This window comes from Protopterus annectens, chromosome 2.part1, assembly GCF_019279795.1.
Source record: "Protopterus annectens isolate FY-2018-M chromosome 2.part1, PAN1.0, whole genome shotgun sequence".
Classification (NCBI taxonomy): domain Eukaryota; kingdom Metazoa; phylum Chordata; order Ceratodontiformes; family Protopteridae; genus Protopterus; species Protopterus annectens.
Genome location: NC_056729.1, coordinates 403,683,625 through 403,707,232, shown reverse-complemented (window position 1 = coordinate 403,707,232; position 23,608 = coordinate 403,683,625). Strand labels below are relative to the sequence as shown.

At 41.7% G+C, this 23,608-nt stretch overlaps 1 protein-coding gene across 2 annotated transcripts in view; it reads left to right on the top strand.

The window, feature by feature from the left end:
* NPY5R (neuropeptide Y receptor Y5) overlaps nucleotides 1-23,608 on the top strand; it is a 440,454-nt gene that overhangs the window by 404,146 nt on the left and 12,700 nt on the right. For both annotated transcript variants that reach the window (XM_044062216.1, XM_044062217.1), the window contains exon 3: nucleotides 1,378-1,413. The gene's annotated coding sequence lies outside the window, so the exon portion shown is untranslated. The remainder of the gene's footprint in view (nucleotides 1-1,377; nucleotides 1,414-23,608) is intronic.

The following is a 23,608-nucleotide window of genomic DNA, read 5'->3' as shown; positions in this document are numbered from 1 at the left end:
TGGGGACTTGGTCTAGCAGGTCCTGGCATTTCAAATGGTTACCCTTACCCTACGAAAAAAAACCTTTCTGCTAACAGTATTACCACACAAGACACACACACACACACACACACACACACACACACACACACACACACACACACACACACACACACACACACACAATTCTACCCTGCTTTCAGTATATCCAAAAGTTTTGGCATTACTAAACAACCCCACTTCCCTGCATGCAAGGAAATCTCACATATAGTATAAAACCCCACATTTAATTTTGTCCTTTTTCCAGACTTGAATAAAACTTAAAACTTCAAAACATAAGTGGTAGTAAATATGTCCATCTATATATATATATATATATATATATATATATATATATATATATATACCTTTATATAATGTACACACATATACATATATGTATATGTGTGTACATCTGTGGTGGTGGTGCTGCGGTAGCGTTGTCACCTCACAGTAAGACGTTGTCATGTTCGATTCTCAGCTAGAGCGTCTTCTGTGTGGAGACATGCGTGAATGGGCGTACCTTCATTGAAGGTTGTGCATCAGGGCCGGCAACTCAGCACATAAATATCTACTGCCAATCATTAGAGGACCGGAGTTCCGCTGTGGCGACCCCTAACCGGGAAAAGCCAAAAGACACAACAACAACACAAGTATACATATATGTATACATATAGCTGTAGTAGAATTAATTCATGCTTTAGTGGGATGATAGGATACATTTGCCTTACATTCTGCTGTGTTATGTCTGTGTGCTGAAGAACATTTTACTCATATCTTGAAATGATGATAAAGCAAACTAGCTAGTACATTAGAACCACATTCCAAGTTACATTTAAGGTGTTTCTTTATCACACTTATTTAGTTCTGTTATCTAGTGCAATGTATGAGAAAATACAAGCTGTGCAATCAGGGCAGGAAAACATTTAGTAGAAAACTTCTCTTTGAAGAATAAATGTGAACCCACTACCTTTCAGCCATTCAGATTTTCACAGAATGTCCAGATTTTTCCTCATATTTTTGGTCTGTTCCTCATAAAATTTGTGGTGTTCTTGCAAATCCCTGAGGATCGAAGTAACTAAATAATGGCATTCAAGTTTCAGACTTTATATAATTCAGAAAATGTGTGCTAACATAAAATTTGCTACTCTAGCAACTTTCTATGTTTATAAGAGCAACATTTAAAATATGTTCCTATTTTGGGCCGTTGTCCCCCCATTATTTTCAGATTTCTTCACCTAAGAGGTTGAGCAGTATCAACCCACTTGATCAGATATCAGTCTCTTTATTACCTAATTTTTGTACAATTAGACAGTTATTTCTGATACTAATTCCCTTTTTCCTGTCTTTTGTTTGCAGAGATATATGATGCCAGCACATGATTACTGTGATCAGGTCAGTAAAAGTGGGCATATAATTCATCGTTAGTTCAGTTGTATCATTACATCCATTTTCTTTTCATTATTTTTAGTAAAACTATTTTTCCGTAAATATGCACTAAACATGAACAGGAAGGGATGAGGGAGAGCATAGCCTGAAGTAGAAGGTATGAGGAACCACATCTAGGTTTTTAAAATGCAAACATTATATATCATTTAACAGTATTGCAATTCATAACATAAAACTGTGATGACATTTTTTAAAACATAGAACACGGTGCACTTGATATTCATAATTTTGTCAAAACCTTCCTTAAAAAGCATTTATTTAAAACTATGATATTTGTAAAGACTAGAGTTACCATGTTTTGTGTTCTTCAGAACTTCATATTTTATCCTTCCTGAAGAAATTTTTAGTTGTAACTCTTCTGATATAGCATCAATTGCCACCTTTTTTAGTAATATGTTTTCTGTCTGCTGTAAGAATTATGAAAAATAACAACCACAAGGTTTATTTTTTAGGAAACTAGTGTAAATGGTTAGTATTCTCATCATATGCACTGGGATTCCATCGGGCCAGCAAAACGGTATATTAAAAAAAAAAATCATTCAAAAGCAGCCAGGATCGGGATTCAAATCACAATCTAAAGGATTTGTTGATACAATAAAAAGATTATTATGTTCAGAATGTCAGTAAATGAATAGTTCTTGACAATCAAAAAGAAGGTTGATGGTGGAAATACACATTGACCAAGTATCTGTTGGCTTCAGTTTGAACTACACATTGACCAAGTAGCTGTTGGCTTCAATTAGAATTTGAAAAGTATCAGTGGAACCTGATTTAGGCAGTTCCATTTAGTTAACTCATTAGCAGTTGCAGGCAGTCAGTTAATTATGTGTCACATTCCAGACTGCAGGAAGGCCAGACAGCAAATGCCTACATATGTGAGTAAAAAGAAGTACTAAATGTGATAAAATCATTTTAGCTAAACAAGAAAAGCAGTTTTTATCCATTTCTTCCTTGTTTAAAATCATTGGGGGGAGGGGTGTTCAGAAATATCCAAAACAAACTACACTGTGATAAATGTCACAGAAGAATTAGTATAGCATGGCCTGATGCTGCTGTGATATGTACTAGTGTCAGTATAATGCAGGCATATGCAGTGGAAATAGCTACAGAGGACATTATAGCAGCTGCACTAATAGAGAGTAGTATGTTATTCCATGGCTGAACTTTGGATATGTGGAAAAGAAGGAAAGGTCAATGTGGTGGTGTGCCCAACACAATGTGCATTCATATGTGCACTGAAGTGCCTCATAGCTGAAACTTGGGCATTGCATGCAGGTCACGTATGTATGGCCAGCACAGCAAAGTGCCAACTAATTTTATAAATGAAATGCGGAGGACAGGTTGAGATAGGACAAGTCTAATATGAAGACATGGTGGGGAGAAGCTTGCTGTTTTCTTTTTTGAAAGACAGGTGTGCACTGTCTTTTTTGCAGGAAGGGTATAGGGTGAAGGTAGAAATGACAATGTGGGAGAAAGAGAGACTATGAAAGGTACCAGTGGCAGGCATACAAACATAAAGCAGTTGCAGCGATATACAAAGACAGGTAGGTAGAAACACAAAAGGGGCAACAGTGGAGAGACATAGACAGTGGGAGGACAGTTGAAGATGGAAAAGACTGGTCTACAAATAGAGTATGAGGAATGAGAAGGAAGGAAAAGGAACACCATGGTGGGCAATAGGCTGGGTAGTTTGATATGTTTGTTTGACTAGCCCAGAGGAGAAACCACTCAGAAGTCAGTAACCTCTGTGGCCAACATCCTGAGCAAACACTGCTCCCACTGCCATTTTGATAGGCCAGCCAGTCATACATCTCTGCCTGTCACATGAGGAGACATTTATGCATGTCCTTGAGCTACCATCCCAACGTTGTCATCACCAACTACTGCACCATCTGCCAAATGAGCTGAGCAACCACTTTGCAACACTCCCAGCTGAGGATCCTCTGGTCCTTACTGAAGGGGTGTCCATGTAGAGGACCAGCTAACCATCCAGTCAGCTTCCTTAGGGGAGACCTTTTATTGCTTTTCCATAGAGGAGACATTTATTGCTGTATAAAGAAGAACATCCAGATATTCACACTGTCAACATCTAACAAGAAGAAATACCAGTACAACTCCTTCATTTACAGAAAACCAACCTTTTCCAACAGTTTCATTCATTTTGACAGTAATCACCCTCATTGGCAAAATAGGACCTTGGTCAAGGGCGAGATGATAAGACTGTCAAGGTTGGTTACTGATAATGAAAAGCTGTATCTCTCTACTAAAAGAAATGTTCAAGGAGAGGAATTACCCCCCCCCCAAAAAAAAAATATGTTAGAAGAGCAGGAAACTTTGGATGTTAAGTGGTCCTATCTCGCCTACATTCCTTACTCACAGGTTCGGAGCTGAGAATCCTCCAAATTTCTCTAGCACAAAGTCTCTAATTGGCTGGGCTAACCCGGTATCCCAAGATGCACCTCGCCCAAGCCCCAGATCTCGTTTGACGCTCGTAGAGTTAGGACGTGGTCTCGCTTGGCTGTGGCTAAGTACCCTTTTTAAAATACTTCTAAGTATTTTAGCAGTCTACTTTTTTGATAAAAGCTATTTTAATAGCTAGCTTGTATCTGACTAGTTGTTGTGTGAGTTTTGTGAGTACTGTGTTTTGTGGTATCCCTACTGTTTTGCGGGCTAGGCCCATTTAAGTTAGAGGACCTAGTCCTCTCCAGTGTGTTCCCTTGCTGTATTGTGCTGTTTTCTTGTCGGTGGTTAAGCTCCCTCTTAGGAAGCGTTTAAATTAGAGTTCCCTTGTCTGTTAGAGTGCTTTTTGGGTTTCCCGCCTTCCTCTTGTGTTCGTCTCTGTCGGTTGTGAGTGGTGCAGTTGCTTACCATGCCGAAAGAACTAAAAGAACATAAACCCTCTGGGTTTAAGAAGTGTATGAAATGTGGCTATAAAATGTCCATTACAGATGGGCACTCTGTCTGTGTTTATTGTCTTGGTGCTATTCACCTGCAAGAGTCCTGCAGTTTCTGTCATGTTTTTAGCCCTAGGGTACTGCAGGTACGTAAAAATAAGCTGATTTTGAAGGGTCTGATTAAGCCCTCCTTTGAGGAGGCCTTGGAGTCTTCTTCGTCTTCTAGTGCCAAGTCTAAGCCTCCTAAGGCCAAGAAAAGATCTCCGGCTCCATCTGCTTCTTCGGAGCCATCGGAGAAGGTTTGTAAAGTGGATACTTCCTCCTTGGCTCCAATGTCCTCGAGGCCGAAGGAGAAGGATTCAGAAATGGATACTACCTCCTCGGCTCCATTGTCCTCTCGGCCACAGGAAGTATCTCTTGTACTGAAGTCAACCTCGGCTCCGATACTATTGGAACCTATTCGGAGCCGGTCACCCAGTGTCAGGCATGAGTCTCCAGTTAGGAGATCCCAATCTCCTTCTATTTCTTCCAAATCCTCTAGGATGTCTGATTTGGATGTGGATAGGGTGGTCCAGAGGCTCCTGCAGTCACCAGTGTTAGCAAAACTGTTTTCAGCTCCAACCCAGTCGGCTCCGGAGCCGGTCCCCATTCTAGTACCGATGATTCCTCCTCCGAGCACCCATGTGTCGGAGCTGGAGTGCTCCGCACCGAGTGATGTTCTGATGTCAGCTCCGATATCCCAGGTGAGTCTATCGGAGCAGGCTTCGGCTCCAGCCAGGTCGGTTCCGTCCTCTGGTTTTGGCACTCAGGTTTCCTTAGTCGGACCCGAGGGGGATATCCCCCTTGGGACCCCTGTCGGTTCCGAGCCTCCCTCTCGGTGCTTCGCCTCGGGGAATCTCGACTGCGGTCATGGTCTCGGAGACTGGTCGGTCCTCGGATTCGGGGTTACCGGCCCTCGAGGCCATGAGGAGTGCACTGGCCAGGTCGTCAGTTACATCACCTGGATCGGTCACTCCATCCCCTTACACCCCTCTAGAGCCTCTGACTCCCCCCTCTCCATGGATGGTGGAGCCCGAAGGTCTGGGGTTACCCCCTTGAGTGGTCCCCTACTTTCTGAGGGCCCCTCAGAGTCGGTGCCTGAGGAGCCTCCCTGAAAGAAGTTGTGCAAGAGGAAGCACATCGACTCCCAGGACGAGTCCCTCACTTCCGATACTGACCTCGAGGAGTCAGAGGGTTCCCCCAAGTCGTCCTCCGATGATTTCTCTTTCCCTGACATCCTGGAGATTTTGAGACAGAGAGGCAACTGACCTTCCAAGACCCCCTCTGAGGAGGAGTCGGTATTCCTCAAGGCCATCGGAGCTCAACCCTCCGCCTCTTGGGTGTCTCCGCCCTTAGACGAACTCCTGGATTTGATTTGTCGAAGGGTGTGGGAGAACCCTGATTTCGTGGAACTGGTGTCCAGATGTCCAAACAAGTTCCTTTCTGCTCCCCCAGGAAAGAGTTCCTTACCAAAGGGGTTTCGGTAGATGCCTTGGTGGTGGCAGCAGCCACTCAGCAGGAAGTTGCAGAGGCTTCTTCTTCAGTCCACCCTCCTAACAAGGAGTCCAGGAGTATGGACCGTTATGGGAAGCGTACCCTGTCTTTGGCGACCTTTACCTTACGGTTGTTGAATTACCTCTGTCATTTCACTCAGCTCTAAAGAGATCTCCTGAAGGAGCTAGGAGATACTCTGACTGGTAACATGCCTGAGGCGGTGGCGCAGACTGTTAACGCCCAGTTGTCTACCCTTGGTTCCATTGTCAACTCGTCCATGAGGCTCATATCTTATGCAGCCGAGGGGGCAAGTAGGGCAGCTAGCTCAGGCATAGCTCTCAGAAGGCAAGCCTGGATGCGCCTGTGTCATTTCGTGGAGGCCTTTAAGTCATCCTTCACTGATGCCCCCTTTGATGGGTCCTCTCTCTTCGGGCCCAAAGTGAAAGACACCCTCACCAGATGCAAACAAGAGGGAAATACCCTATCTGTCATAGGGGCCCGTTTCTCTCTCCCTTCTAGGCCTTATCCCAAGGCTCAGAGAGGAGGGAAAATGTGGTTCAAAAAGTCTCAGAGGTCCTTTCCTGCAGCTCAAGGTGAGTCCCCCTCCAGAGGCGGGGGGGGGGGATTATTCCGGAAGACGCCATCCTAGAGGCAGAGGAGGCCCCCGCAACTCGGGAGACCGCGATTCCTTTCCTGGTTCTTCCTTCCAGTGTTCCTGAGGCGTTGCCCAATTGTGCTATTCCGGAGCCAGTCAGGGGCCAAATTTCGTTGCATCCGGAAGCCTGGGAAAGCATCACCCAGGATTATTGGGTGCTTTGAATAGTTACCGGAGGTTACACTATCCCCTTTTCATCGACACCCCCCCCAGTCAGAAGGATCCCGGATGTCCCACCCAGTCAACGGGATCAAGCAGCACTAGAAGTTGCAAAGCTGCTAGAAAAAGGAGTCATCCAACCAGTCCCCTCAGACCATGTCGGATCAGCAACTTACGACTCTTTTTGGTGCCGAAAAGAACAGGGGACCTGAGACCCATTCTGGATCTCAGTCGACTGAATCGCTACATTCTGAAGTCCAAGTTCCAAATGGTCACACTTCAGTCCATTTTTCCATTGCTGGAGAAAGGAGTATGGATGTGCTCCATCGATCTCAAGGATGCCTACTACCACATCAAGATGGAGAAGGCATCCAGGAGTCATTTATGCTTCCGGCTAGGAGCCAGTCACTTCCAGTTTTGTGCCCTGCCCTTTGGTCTCACCACAGCCCCCAGGGTGTTTACCAAGTGTTTGGCAGTAGTGACAGCTCACCTGAGATGTCTAGGATTCCAGGTGTTTCCGTATCTGGACGACTGGCTTCTTGCCGCCCCCACCAGGCATCTGCTCATTCAAGCCAGGGAGACCACCATTTCACTTTGCCAATGTCTAGGAATTACTTTGAACTGGGAAAAGTCTGCCTTGCAGCACTCACAGCGTGTTGTTTTCATAGGCGCAGAGCTAGACTCTATTCAAATGCGGGCCTTTCTACCACAAGAGAGAATAAGAGTGCTGCAGTCTCAGATCCACGCACTGTTGCCCCTCAGGAAAGTTCAGGCCAGGTTAGTTCTTCAGCTCTTGGGATCCATGGCCTCCACCATCATGTTGGTACCTCTAGCCAGGTTACACATGCGGATCCTACAGTGGCTCCTTTCGGTTCAGTGGTCTTTTCAGAAGCTTCCTCTTTCCCACTTGATACTTCTCACAGAGTGGTGCAAACAGGACCTCCTCTGATGGCTACGTTCTGCCAATCTGGACAGAGGAAGGAGCTTGATTCCTATGTCTCCAGTGGCCACAGTGACCACGGACGCCTCCCAGATGGGGTGGGGGGGGCATTATCTAGGCAGGACGGTCCAAGGCATGTGGCAAGATCACGAGGTACACTTGCACATCAATGTTCTGGAGATGAGAGCGGGGTTTCTGGTGTTGCGAGCACTCCAAGACTCTCTACCTCTGGGAACGATTGCAATTCACTCGGACAATATGTCCGTAGTGTGGTACCTGAACAAGCAGGGGGAACCAAGTCTTATCCCCTCTGCAGAGAGGCCATGCGAGTGTGGCATTGGGCAGCATCTTCCCAATGGTTTCTAGTGGCAACGCACATTCCAGGGAAGTCCAGCATGATAGCGGACATGCAAAGCAGAGCTATTCTGATGCCTCACAAGTGATCCCTGAACAACCGAGTGGCGGTTCAGATCTTCAGCAGGTGGGGTCAGCCTTGCTGCGATCTCTTCGCCAGCCCCCTCAGTGCCAAATGCAGCGAGTACTTCACACTGATCCCCCCACAGGGGTGTCATACAGGGATGCTCTAGCTCACGATTGGCCCTCCGGTCTGGTCTACGCTTTCCCTCCGTTTCCTCTGTTACCAAGAGTGATCCAGAAAGCCATATCCTTGGGAAGCAGGATGATCCTTATTGCTCCACACTGGCCTCGACAAGTATGGTTCCCCTTTCTTCAACACTGTGGACTCTGGACCCAGTGCCGGACCTCCTGATTCACGTCAGGACAACTCCATCCATCCCTGCGAACTCTTAGGTTGACAGCCTGGCTGCTCCACTTCCGTCACTAGTCAGGCAACATTCCTTTTCACTTGAAGTGGTACACATCTTGTCTTCTTCTCATAAGTCTTCCACCAGGAAGATTTATTCCAGCAAATGGAGGAGATTCTCCATTTGGGCTCAGGCCCAAGGTTTGGACCCCTTTACAGCCCCAATTCCGTCGGTCTTAAATTTTTTAGCCATGTTGTTCCATCAGGGCTCCGCGCCCTCTACCATTAAAGTGCAGTTGGCTGCAATTTCCAATTTTCACACATCTTACGAGCCCTCTCTTATGGGCCACAAACTCTGTAAAGCCTTTCTAAAAGGTGCTTGGTTACTTTGTCAGTACGGGAGATAGGTCTGAATCAGACTGAGAACTCATATGTGAAGTATCCTCCAGGATTAATAGAACTGACTGTCCTGTTGATCTGAATGAGTGAAGTGAGTTGCAGAATCCAAAGAAGGTTGAGATGAGTCCAAGCTTGAAGGTGGCATCTGACTTCTTGGCCTAGCCAGAATCCTTTAAAATGTACTATTGTAGTATTTTGAGACTAATTCATTATTATCCTTGCATAACTCAATTCCTAGATATTTTAAGGTAAATTATTGCTTCCCTGTAATGTGATTCTCCTTTGTCTGCAATTCTTTTTTTTTATTTAAAAATAAACATTTTGATTTTGATTTATTGAAATGGAGTCCTGAAGTTTTGTAAAATGTGTCAATTAAAATATCTAATTCTTCTAATGTCTCTTTTGTATTGGATAATATTAATATGTCATCAGCAAAGAGCATTACTTTAGAAATGTATTGTTCATAAACATCTACTCCTTTGATTTTTGTATTGTTACGTATTGACTGCCAATATTTCAATAGCCAAAGTAAATATAATTGGTGATATGGGGCATCCTTGTTTAGTACCCTTTGTTATATGTACAAATTCCGAGGTGAAAGGACCTAGATTAACATATGCTAAATTATTTGTATATATATTCTATAGTAGATTAACAAAGGGAGGAGGAAATTCAGGTACCTCACCAGAATTTTGAATAAATCATCCCAATTTAGAGAATCAAAGGCTTTCTCTATAAGCAAATTATGAGTGTTTATTTTCTTTATTAACATAAACTATAAGAGAAATTATCCTTTTAATATTGTCATGTGTGTGTCTATGATATATAAATCCAGTTTGCTCATTATATATTGTTTTGGATAGTGATATTTTCATTCTGATAGTTAATATTGTCCACAAATATCTTATAGTCATTATTTAATAATGATATTGGGCTATATGAAGTACAGAGGTTTGGGGATTTGTTTTCCTTTAGGATTGGTGTCATTAAGGAATATCTCCAAGAGGGTGGTATTAAAGCTTGAGACTGAATTTCTAATAGAGTTTTATTGAAGAAGGGTAGTATCTTTCTAGGAAAAAGTTTATATATTTCCATAATTATGCCAGCTATACCTGGAGCTTTATCATTGTTACCCTCTATTATTGTATCTGTAATTTCTTTGTAGGATATGGGTGCTTGCAGATCTAGTTTTAATTTTTCTGGTATTTTTTATATTAGAACATTTTTCATTGAGATTTAATTGATCGATATGTATATTTTCTTTTTGGAAATGTTCCATATAGTGATGTCTATAGGCATCAAGAATATCACCTATATCTGAGACATTTTCCCTTTCTTTTTTTGTAAGATGCTTTTAATGTTATTAATTTTTGATTGTATTTTGATTCTTGTGGATAAATTATGTAGATATTTGGGAGAAGTGGCCAAAGTATTAATTTTTAGTTTTTCTAAAGCTAAACTAGATTTATGTGTTAGAATTTTGTTGTATTTATTGTTTAATACTTCTACTTTCTTTTTCATCTCCAAATGATTTTGATTTTTTTCTGCTTTTACTGACAAAAGTTTGGATTGTAGATCTAATAGTTCAGAATCCCATTCTCTGATTTTTTATACCAAATTAGGGTTTTACCATACATGTAAGCTTTTAATGAGTCCCATTTCATTATTTTATTTATCTCTGTGGTGTAATTAATATCTAAGAAGAACTGTAATTCAGATAATAACCAGGGTTTGAACACTTTTATTTTAGCTATATATGCTGGAATTCTGGAGTCAAAGATTAATAGTTTGTACCCATTTTGAAGTTTTAGTATCAATGAATTGTGGTCTGAAAAGGGGCAGGGAATGATTGAGAAATTAATGATTTTAGAGTGTAAGTCACGGGCAGCAAATATTTTATCTATTCTAGTTTGGGTACCAAATCTGTGATCTTGATGGGAAAACAACAAAGATCTATCTTCTTTAAATTTGAAAGTATCTACAAGATGAAATGATTCTACCTACTTGTTTAAAGCTTTTGATACAGCAGATGTATGCAGCGGTCTTTTATTTGTAGTTTCAGAAATACCAAATATACAGTTAAAATCTCTTCCTAATATTAAGTTGCCTTTTTAATTATTGGAAATGAAATTCAAGTGGTTTTTTTTAACAGTTCCTGTTCAAATGTCTGTGAGCCAGTATAAATTGGCTATAGTCCATATTCTGTTATTATATTTAACTATTACTAATGTCATAAGGCCTTCTTTATCTTCATACTTATTGATTTCTGAGTTAATCATATTTGTTTTCCATAAAATTGTTACCCCTTTTGTCTTTGTCTTATAAGTGGATTGCGCCAATATCATATATTCCTTAGGATTCCATCTGTAGTTGTCATTTGTTTTGAAATGAGTTTCTTGAAGGAAGACAATTTGTGCTTTGTTCAGTTTTAAAAATTTCAGTAGATTTGATCTCTTGCTAGGATTGTTTATTCCATTGGTATTTAAAAATAATAAAGTTAAATCGATCTTAGGTTGTTTAGACTATGTATTCATTGTTTTATTGTGACTATTAAACATTTACGTCTGATAACTATAAAGTATATGTTTGAGGTTTTAAAGGAAATTATCAGTTTTACTTTTGAGTATTTATCGATAAAGTAATGCTTTGGTCAGGCATACTAAAAATGTTTTTTTTTGTGAAATAAATTTAAATTAATGTTAACAAAACTAAGATCCGCACTAGCCATTGAATGAAAATCATTCCTAATCTGATGGATAAACCTAAGTCCATCAGATTATCACTCATACCTTGACAATCCAGAACATCTGAGCTTCATAAAGTGAATTATATGGAGAATATTTGTAATAAGAATAAGCAATATTTATATTATTTTGAACAGATATAATACTGTTGTAGATTAGACAGAATTCTGATACAGTATAAATGTCTACTTATTGTATAAGCAATTAATATTTACATAAAAGATAGATGAAAAGCAATTTGATCATAGTAAAGTAGGATGTATCATATATAAAACCTCAGTAAAAGATTATAGCACACAGTTAAACATATTCACCCTTATTGATGAAGTTTTTCAAAATCTTTTGCTTAATATAAATAGATGGTAATAATATGTATACCTAATGTTTATAATACAGTGTATTTTACTGGATATATCAGAAGATGTTATGTAGTCCTATCTCGCCTACATTCTTTCCCGTGGGTTCGGAGCTGAATATCGGCTCTAACTCGGCCAATTTTTACTAGCTGAAAGTCTCTCATTGGCTGGGCTAAGAGAGTATTCCATGGTGCACTGCTCCCTATCCCAGATCTCATTTACCGCTTTTATAGCTTGGACGTGGTCTCGCTTGGCTGTGGCTAAGTACCCTCTTTTTTACTATTTCTCTTTGAGAAAGTTGTTTATTCAAACCCAAAAGCTGTTTTAATAGCTATTCTTTCTAATCGCTAATTTGTGTGTGTTTTTCAGTGCTTGTGCATTAGTTGTTTGGTATCCCTCCTTTTCCAGTGGGCTAGGCCAGTTTTAGTTAGAGGACCTAGTCCTCCCCTCTGTCGTTGAATTAACCTTTGGTCTTTGTGTTTCCTGAAGAACTGTTTCAATTAGAGGTTCTTGTGTGTGGCTAGTACTGCTTTTCCTGGTGTATCTTTTTGTGTGAACCATTTAGGTTAGAGGCTCTCAGTGTGCCTGTGGGTTTTTGTATCTGGTGATCAAAATTGTGTGGTGTTTCCCACCATTTTTTGCGAGTTGCATCTAGGCTTCCTTTGCCATTCATTGTAAAATGTCCAAAGATCAGAAGGAACATAAGCCTTCTGGCTTAAAGAAATGTTCCAAATGTGGATATAAAATGTCCATCACGGATGGACATTCTGTGTGTGTCTACTGCCTCAGAGCCATCCATTTACAGGAGTCGTGTAGCTTTTGCCACGCGTTCAGTCCTAGGGTGCTCCAGGAGAGAAAAAACAAGTTCATTTTAAAAGGACTTTTAAAACCATCTTTTGAGGAAGCTATTGATTCGGCTTCCAGTACTAAGTCTAAAGCTTCCAAGTCCAAGAAAAGGTCTCCGGCTCCATCTGCCACTTCGGAGCCTCGGGGGAAGATTACGGTTTTGGACTCTACCTCCTCAGCTCCACTGTCTTAGGGGCCACAGGAGGTATCTGTATTAACCGAATTGGCATCGGCTCCAATTATCCTTGAGCCCGTTCGGAGCCGATCGCCCAGTGTCAGACTTAGTTCACCTGACAATAGATCCCAATCTCCATCTATCTCCTCCAATTCCTCCAGGCTTTCTGATTTGGATGTTGACAGGGTAGTGCAGAGGCTCCTGCAATCGCCGGTGTTGGCCAAATTGTTTTCGGCTCTGACCCACTCGGCTCCAGAGCCAGTTACCATGACCGTTTCGATGATTCCTCCTCCGAGCACATCCTTGTCGACGGAGCCGGTATGCTCCACTCCGAGTGATGTTCCTGTGCCAGCTCTGATACCCCCTTTGCATATATCGGTGCCGAATTCGGCTCAGACCATGTCGGTTCTGTCCACAGGGTTCCAGACTCTGGTCTCTTCGGTCGGGCCTGAGGGGGATACTTCAGGACAGCTGTTGGTTCCGAGTTTCCCACTGGATGAATCGGTGCATCATGGCCTTGGAGGCCGGTTGGTTCTCGGAGCTGGGAGGACCTGCCTTCGAGGCCATGCGGAGCACACTGGCAAGATCATCAGCTACATCACCCGGGTCAGTCATTCCGTCCCCCACCACCCCGGCGAGAGCCTTTGACACTCACCTGTCCGTGGACAGCAGAGCGCCAGGCCCTAAGGACACCCTCACAAGTGGTCCCCAACATTCTGAGGGTCTCCCAGAGTCTTTGCCTGAGGAGGCCCCTAGAAAGAAATTGTGCAAGAGGAAGCACATAGACTCCCAGGATGAATCTCTCACCTCCGATACTGACCTCGAGGAATTGGAAGGGTCCCCCAAGTCTTCCTCTGATGATGTTTCCTTCTCCGATATCCTGGAGATACTGAAACAAAGAGGAGGCTGGCCTTCCAAAACTCCTTCCGAGGAGGAATCAGTATTTCTTAAGGCTTTTGGTGCTCAACCTTCTGCCTCCTGGGTGTCTCCACCCTTTGATGAACTGCTTGACCTCATTTGTCAAAGAGTGTGGGAAAATCCTGATTCTGTAGAGCCCGTGCCCAGGCATCCCAATAAGTTCCTTTCCACACCCCAGGGAAAAGAGTTTCTAACAAAAGGAGTCCCGGTAGATGCCATGCTGGTAGCGGCAGCCACCCAGAAGGAAGTTGCAGAATCTTCCTCATCGGTCCATTTTCCTAACAAGGAGTCTAGGACCATGGACCGGTATGGGAAGCGTACCCTTTCTTCAGCAACCTTCACCTTACGGTCGCTGAATTATTTATCTCACTTCACTCGGCTCCAGAGAGATCTCCTCAAAGAACTGGGAGATACTCTTGCGGGTAACATACCTGAGGTGATAGCTCAAATGGTTAACACACAGGTTTCTACCCTCAACTCCATCACTAACTCGTCCATGCGGCTCAACTCATATGCAGCCGAGGGAGCGAGTAGGGAAGCGAGCTCAGGGGTCGTCCTTAGAAGGCAGGCCTGGCTACGCCTGTGTCACTTTGTGGAGGCCTTCAAGTCTTCCTTCACTGACGCCCCATTTGATGGTTCCTCCTTGTTTGGGACCAAAGTGAAAGACACGCTCACCAGGTGCGAGCAAGAGGGAAAGACCCTGTCTGCTGTCTGGGTCCATTTTTCCCTTCCTTCTAGGCCTTATCCCAAGGCCCAGTGGGGGGGGAGATGTGGTTCAAGAAATCACAGAGGTTTTTTCCTGCTGCACAAGGTGAACCCCCCCTCCAGAGGCAGGGGAGGGAGGTTACTCAGGGAGACGTTGCCCCAGAGGCAGAGGGGGCCCCTGCAATTCGGGAGACCGTGACTCCTTTCGTGGCTCTCCATACTCTCATTCCTGAGGTTGTGCCCAACTGCACTTATCCAGAGCCAGTCAGGGGTCAAATTTCCTTTTACCTGGAAGCTTGGGAGAGCATCACCCAGGACCAATGGGTACTAAGGATAGTTTCCGGAGGTTACCTCATCCCATTCTCTTCAATACCCCCGCCAATAAGAAAAATCCTAGATGTTCCACCCAGTCAAAGGGATCAAGCAGCCTCAGAGGTGTCTCAGCTGCTGGAAAAAGGAGCCATCCAACCAGTCCCCTCAGACCAAATCGGATTAAGGACTTACTCAAGATTCTTTTCGGTGCCGAAAAGAACAGGGGACCTGAGACCCATACTAGATCTCAGTCAACTCAACAATTACGTACACAAGTCCAAGTTCCATATGGTCACTCTACAGTCAATCCCTCCCATTGTTGGGAGATGAAGTTTGGATGTGCTCCATCAATCTCAAGGATGCTTATTACCATATCAAAATGGACAAAGCATCCAGGAGTCACCTATGCTTCCGGCTGGGAGCCAGTCACTTCCAGTTTCGAGCCCTGCCCTCTGGTCTCACCACAGCTCCCAGGTTGTTCAAATGTATGGCAGTTGTGACGGCTCACTTGAGATGTCAAGGATTCCAGGTGTTTCTGTACCTGGATGACTGGCTCCTTACCACCCCCACCAGGCATCAACTAGTTCAAACAAAGGACGCTACCATCAGTCTATGTCACCAATTGGGCATAACGATAAACTGGGAAAAATCTGCCATATTGCCCTTACAGCATGTCACCTTTATAGGAGCAGAACTGGACACCATTCAAATGTGAGCATTCCTACCACAAGAAAGGATCACGGTATTGCAACGACAAATTCATATACTGATGCCACTCAGACAAGCGCAGGCAAGAGTGGTTCTACAAATCCTAGGGACCATGGCAGCGACTATCATGCTAGTCCCTCTAGTGAGATTACACATGAGACTTTTTCAGTGGCTCCTCTTTATCCAATGGTCTCTACAAAGACTCCCAGTATCTCATCCCATCTTAATCACAGACAGGTGCAAGCAGGACCTCTGTTGGTGGCTGTGCACCAACAATTTGAACGGGGGAAAGCCCTTCGTTCCTCCCGTCCCTGTTGCCACGGTGACCATGGACGCCTCCCAGATGGGTTGGGGGGGCATTATCTCGGCAGGACAGTCCAAGGCATGTGGCAAGAACTCGAGATACATTCACATATAAATGTCCTAGAGATGAGAGCAGTGCTTCTTGCGTTGCAGGCACTTCAGGAAGTTCTTCCTCTAGGGACTATTGCGATACACTCAGACAACATGTCATTAGTGTGGTATCTCAACAAGCAAGGAGGGACACGATCATACCCCCTATGCAGAGAGGCCATACGAGTGTGGAATTGGGCAATAGCTTCCCAATGGTTTCTGGTGGCGATCCACATTCCGGGGAAGTCCAACGTAATAGCGGACAGGCTAAGCAGAGCAATACTTATGCCTTACGTGTGGTCCCTGAATCGCCTGGTTACAGAGCGAATCTTCAGCAGGTGGGGTCAGCCTTGCTGCGATCTGTTTGCCAGCCCTCTCAATACGAAATGCAGCAACTACTTCACGCTGATCCCCCCACAGGGGGAATCACCCAGGGACGCTCTGGTTCACGGTTGGCCCTCCGGTCTGCTTTATGCTTTCCCTCCATTTCCCCTTCTCTCAAGGGTGATTCAGAAAGCTCAATCCTTGGGAAGCAGAATGATTCTGATTGCCCCACATTGGCCTCGTCAAGTATGGTTTCCCTTTCTTCAACCATACGTTGTGAACACTCCTTGGATTCTGGACCCTCTACCAGATTTACTGACACACATGTCGGGACCTTTCCACCCCTCTCTGAGGACACTCCAGTTGACAGCCTGGCTACTCCACTTCCATCGCTAGTCAGACGTCATACTTTTTCACCGGAGGTGGTCCATATTCTATCGTCCTCCCATAAACCATCCACTAGAAAGATTTACTCTAGCAAATGGAAAAGGTTTTCCATCTGGGCTCATACTAGAGGTATTGACCCTTATACAGCCCCGATAGATTCAGTTCTGGAATTCTTGTCAATGCTTTTCTATCAGGGATCCACATCAGCCACCATCAAAGTTCAACTGGTGGCAATATCTAATTTCCACTTAGCGAATTAACCTAGTCTTATGGCCCACAGACTATGCGAAGCATTCCTCAATAGTACCATGTTACTTCTTCCCCCAGTGTCCGAACCCATCATGCCCTGGGACCTCAATTTTGTTCTCCAAGCACTCACACTGCCACCTTTTGAACCTGCAGCTACCTGTGAGTTAAAATTCTTAACATGGAAAACAGCATTTTTAATAGCAATCACTTCAGCACGGCGGGTCTCAGAAATTCAAGCCCTCTCCATCAAGCCCCCATATTTAATCTTTCACAAAGATAGGGTCTCTCTTAGACCAAACCCATCATTTCTTCCTAAAGTGGCTTCTGTGTCTAACATTAGTCAGTCCATTGAGCTGCCCGTATTCTTTCCCCACTTTTCTAACAAGGCAGAATTTAGATTTCACCAATTGGATGTGCATAGACAGTTACACTTCTATCTACACCAGACAAAAGATATCCGGAAGTCTGGCCAACTCTTTATTTCCCTTTTGGAAAACCGATTGGGTTCTCCGATATCCAAGGTTATGCTGTCTAGATGGATAGCCAGTTGCATCTCTTTCATCTATCAGGCAGGAGACAAAAATTTGCCATTTCCAATCAAGGCACATTCTACGCGGGCTGTTTCCACATCCACAGCCTATCAAGCTAGATTGTCAATGGATGATATATGTGCTACAGCTATGTGGGCTTCTCCCCACACCTTTGTTTCTCATTACAAATTGGACGTGGTTTCCAGGGGCAGATCTTCCTTTGGTTCCACAGTTCTCAGGAGTATTTTCGTATGAGCCACCCAGGATGTAGGTGCTAGGGACGCTGTCCCATGGGTAAGAATGTAGGTGAGATAAGACTACATAACATCAAGAAGTTATGTACTCACCATAACATTCAATGTTTGTAGCCCATCTTGCCTCGCATTCTTACTTATCCTCCCACCTTCCCCCTGCCTGGGGATTTGGAGCATAAGATTTGGAGTATAGGTTGTCACCTGCTGAGTCCCTTTCTTTAGTCACTGTTTTATATGCATGTGAGGTGTGTATGAAGTATATATATTGTTTATTATACTAGTTTATGGAGCTCTCAAAATTCACTGCTCTCAGTTGGCCATCCAATGAGAGACTTTGTTAGGATTCCTTGGGACACATATAAGTGAGATTCTGTTGCCAATATGTGCCTTCCTGCTTGGTGTTCTGAATTTGCAGTCTCCTGCAGAAAGGGTAAGAAAGGCTTAAACTGTCTGTTAGTGACTACTATTTCTACAAGATGCAGTGACCACAAAGTGAAAATCAAATTGTTTTATAGGTGGGAATGGCAAGTTTGTTTGATGTAAACATTATTTTTAGCATTTTGGAATTCAGTCATATTGCTCACAAGCTGAAGTACTTGTGAACCAAGTTTATTTTCATATCCATGTACAATATCAGCCAGTTTTGTTAGGGTATTGTGTTAAAAAACATATTCACTTCTGATGAGATGCAGGTTCCCCTTCCAGTATATTTGGATTTTAGTCCTTTTTGTTGTATACTGAAAGTTTTAGAATAATTAAATCTATATTCTTTCTGCCCTCATACTGTCTTCTGCTACTAATCTGAGTGATTATTGTCAATTTTGTACTAAATTAGAAATGATCAATTTATTCCTAAACCTCATAAACAAATTGTGCATTAAGAAAAAACATTTTGAGAGTCATCATTTGGAATTATTATATTAAAGCAAAATAATATTTGCATGGTTTAGAACAAACATCTATGAGTGACTCCACTATCACAACACTCACACTTGTCAAAAAAGTGACATACTGTGCTTATGTAGTGATAGTTATTTTTAGAATCTGGTAGTTGTGAAGAATACCTTGAGGTATGCAAATGGACTGTACTAAGCATTGCAAACAAAACATGAGCATGTTTAATGCTGCATCAGTATAAAAAAGTGTGCACTGTAGAAATTTGAGGCAAATTAAAGGCCTGTTATGCCAACACTTATTTCAAAGAATTCAACACTCCAGATATGGTTATAGCATGCTGCTAATTTGCATATCAGTTGTGCCCATACAGTGGCACAGGCAGCAGTGTTTATCTCAGTCTGAATAACAGCTACAGGGAGGGGACAGTAGAGTACCCAGAGAGATAGGGGTTTTCTCCCTGCAATCACCTCCTCCAGTGAAAAACTCCATGCTGAGGGTCTTGACTCACAGAGCTGAGATTTCTACCATAAAATTATGATGAACAGTTGATGCAGGGTTACTTGGCTCCTTGTCTTAAAAATCAATATACATGTACACTTGTATGTGTAAGTTTGTTATGTTTTCATGTGCAATAGTCTTTTGATAGCTCAGATCTATATTAGTTAGATACTTATTTTTGAATACTGTTCCCCATGTTAGTATCATTGGCAGTTAATATAGTCCATAGACTTTAAATTATGAGGCCCTTCTAGTTTCTTATTTGTTATATTTCTATCCTTACATACACACATATCAGTACTTCAAGCACAGGCAACAATGCCCATCCAGTTTTGCCAGAATACCATTCACTAGTTCATGTGGTGTGTTTCCAGGCTGTTCTTAAAATATCCAAACCAGTATTTATCCTGTTCCATTTTACCAGCCTGTTCCATGCAGTGGCCACTCTGCAAGTGAACCATTCAACACACCTTCCATTCCCAAACATATTTCCACTAAGGAAATCTGATCACTCTCTAGCACCCCAAACACCCCTAGAATCAGCTATCCCCATATGCCCAACACGTCCAAGCAAGCTCACCTCCCAGACCACTGCAAAGAGTACTACACAAGACCAATTGTTCTTAGTCTTTCAAAATAACTCAGACTTCCACTATTATATAAGTCCTTAATGTGTTTGGGCCAAAATACATTTTAAATATAAAATTGCGCTTTTTTTTTTAAAAATCAAGAATAAACTTAATGAGCTAAATGAAGTGTTGGGAGACCATCAATATGTGTACATGTGGTTTAAAACAGCCGTTTTATATATATATATATATATATATATATATATATATATATATATATATATATATATATAATTTTTTTTTTCATTTTTTTTTAAACCAAAAACGTCATTGCCAAGAATCATCTCGGAGGCTCCTCAGAGCCATTAAGCATTATCATCACTCTGTCTCAGTTAGCATAGCAACCTGGGAGCGTCTGTTTCTGTTAGTGTGTCTGTGTAGTGCATACCAGAGGCTCGTGATGGACCTGAAGCAGAGCTTCACTTCACTGCAACTTCAAGCCTAAATTCCCTCCCTTACAGCAAGGCAGCAGCCAGGAAAAGAACAGAGAGCAAACAAATCAAAAAAAAAAAAACTCCCAACAAGCTGCCACAACAAGAGACAACACACTCCTCCAGCCCTCCCACCTCTCACTCAGCAGATGTACAAACAAACCATTCTCTGACAAAATATCCCAAATCACAGTTCCATCTACCCACTTCCCCTGGATGCAGGCCAAAACACCAAATGTCTCACCCTAAGACACAAGCATCAGCAAACCTTGATCACAAGCCGCAACCCACAGCTTCCTGGAGATATAAATGGCAACATATAACAGCTGCCAGACACAGCAGCATCTGCATACACCATGTCAGGCTTAATCAAACAGCACTCGAAGCTATGATACCTGCCATAACTGATATTAACTATGTTTAGACAGAATAATAATTATATTTGTACTAGCTGCCAGACACAGCTGCATCCACGCACACCATATCAGGATTGCTGAAACAGCACTCGTAGCTGTGATACTTGACATAATTGATATTAACTATGTTTAGACAGAATAATGATGACATTTGTACTAAGAGCTTGCTACTATTATTTAACCAGGATATACATGACATTTCTAAATCATACTTTAACTGAAGAGGGCATTAGTCTCCATGACAGCATTTTTTTCAAAACACTCTACTGTTAGTGCTATTACATGTGATGTTAATTTGTTACATTTGAGTCTGAATTCTGATGAGTGGTACCGTGTTGAATTAGTTAATTAATTACTTAAATTATTATAAGTAAAATCAATGAAAAATGTACAAGATAAGTATTCACTGAGTTCAAGTAGGGGAATAGAAAATTCTGTGTTTGTATTATATGTTGCTTTGTTTGGATTATATATAGTGTAAATAGGAACCATCTTGACCTACCTTTGTTTGTGAAGAATTATTGGGCTGTTTGAACATTCTGAATAAATCATTACTGTTTCTCAGTTGTTTAAGAAACCCTCCTTTTTTAAATAAAAACAGATGACAAGTGATGTACCATATCAGTTGATACTTTGAGAGATGTAGTTGTAAAAGTTATGTTTTTGGGACAGCTATCTTGGAACTGCTTTTTTGTTTCTTCTTTCTAGCATCAGACCAAGGATTTGATTCTTTTATGCTTTTAAGAGTAGGGGCCATCCATTCCATTTCTTCTGGGATAGACACTATGTTGTTGTTTTTGATGAATATAGTAGCTTCTTCTAAGTCATTAAAGGTTCACATCTCATTGGCAACATTTTTTATCTTGGCTGAAAAGGTCATCTGTGCTTTAATATTGTTTTGTTTCAACAGTTTTATTATTGGCCAGACTTTTTTCCTTTGTTCTAGTATTCTGGAAGAATAATCATTGTCAAACCTTATTAGGCTTTGATTGTAATTTAAGAGTGATTTTCTCCAAGTTAATTTTAATATTAGTTCCTTGTCCAGAAATGAAATACATTTTATAACTATGGCTCAAGGTGGAGTATTTGTTGAGTTAGAAGCAGCTTTCCTCAGTGCTCTGTGCGCCTTTTCAATTCCAAATGAAAGTCCCTCTTTCAAGTCTAAAAAATTCAGGAATCCAGGTTGTTAAGAATGAAATGTATTCTCCTTCAGTGTTTTCAGGCAGACCAAAGATTGTTATGTTGTTTTTCATTTCCCTGTTTTCTAAGTCATCTAATTTGTTAAGCAGCCATGTATTCTGTTTAAGCAAAAATTCTTTTTGGAGTTCTTCTTCATTGAGTCCCTCTTCAATGTCATTTAGAGAAGTAACTATATTTGTAATTTTTGTATGGTGTTGCTGTAATAGTTCCTTAAGAGTATCAGTCTGTTTTTGAGAATTTGATTTGAGGTTTTCTAAGTCATTTTTTAAAGCTATCCATCTTCAAAGATAGTTCCTGTAAGGTAGATGCCATCAAGTACAGTTCTTTTTTCAAAGCAGCATCTGAATGAGAATTCCTTGAGTTGTTCATATTCAGTGACTCAATATATCTCCAAGTTACTTGACAGGAAAATTTTTGTATATCTCCACCAAAATTGATATTTATGTAGTTTAGTAGTTTATAGATTTCTGACATTTTAAACTTGAAAATAGTAATTTTTTTCTATATTATTATACTAATGGAGCTCTCAAAATTCACTGCTCTCAGTTGGCCATCTAGGCTCCGCCCTCTTGTTAGGTTTCCTTGGGACACATATAAGTGAGATTCTGTTGCCAATATGTGCCTTCCTGCTTGGTGTTCTGAATTTGCAGTCTCCTGCAGAAAGGGTAAGAAAGGCTTAAACTGTCTGTTAGTGACTACTATTTCTACAAGATGCAGTGACCACAAAGTGAAAATAAAATTGTTTTATAGGTGGGAATGGCAACCCCTCTGTAAAAATTATTTTTAGCCTTTTGGAATTCAGTCATATTGCTCACAAGCTGAAGTACTTGTGAACCAAGTTTATTTTACTTTCCACTTGTACAATATCAGCCAGTTTTGTTAGGGTATTGTGTTGCAAACTATGTGGTTCTGATGAGATGCAGGAGCCCCTTCCAGTATATTTGGATTTTAGTCCTTTTTACCTTGTTGTAACAGGAGCTTGGTAATAATTAAATCTATATTCTTTCTGCCCTCATACTGTCTTCTGCTACTAATCTGGAAAAATCCATTTTTGTACTAAATTAGAAATGATCAATTTATTGCCCTAAACCTCATAAACAAATTGTGCATTAAGAAAAAACATTTTGAGAGTCATCATTTGGAATTATTATATTAAAGCAAAATAATATTTGCATGGTTTAGAACAAACATCTATGAGTGACTCCACTATCATAACACTCACACTTGTCAAAAAAGTGACATACTGTGCTTATATAGTGATAGTTATTTTTAGAATCTGGTAGTTGTGAAGAATACCTTGAGGTATGCAAATGGACTGTACTAAGCATTGCAAACAAAACATGAGCATGTTTAATGCTGCATCAGTATAAAAAAGTGTGCACTGTAGAAATTTGAGGCAAATTAAAGGCCTGTTATGCCAACACTTATTTCAAAGAATTCAACACTCCAGATATGGTTATAGCATGCTGCTAATTTGCATATCAGTTGTGCCCATACAGTGGCACAGGCAGCAGTGTTTATCTCAGTCTGAATAACAGCTACAGGGAGGGGGACAGTAGAGTAACCAGAGATGTATGGGTTTTCTCCCTGCAATCACCTCCTCCAGTGAAAAACTCCATGCTGAGGGTCTTGACTCACAGAGCTGAGATTTCTACCATAAAATTATGATGAACAGTTGATGCAGGGTTACTTGGCTCCTTGTCTTAAAAAATCAATATACATGTACACTTGTATAGTAAAGTAAGTTAGTTATGTTTTCATGTGCAATAGTCTTTTGCATAGCTCAGATCTATATTAGTTAGATACTTGTTTTTGAATACTGTTCC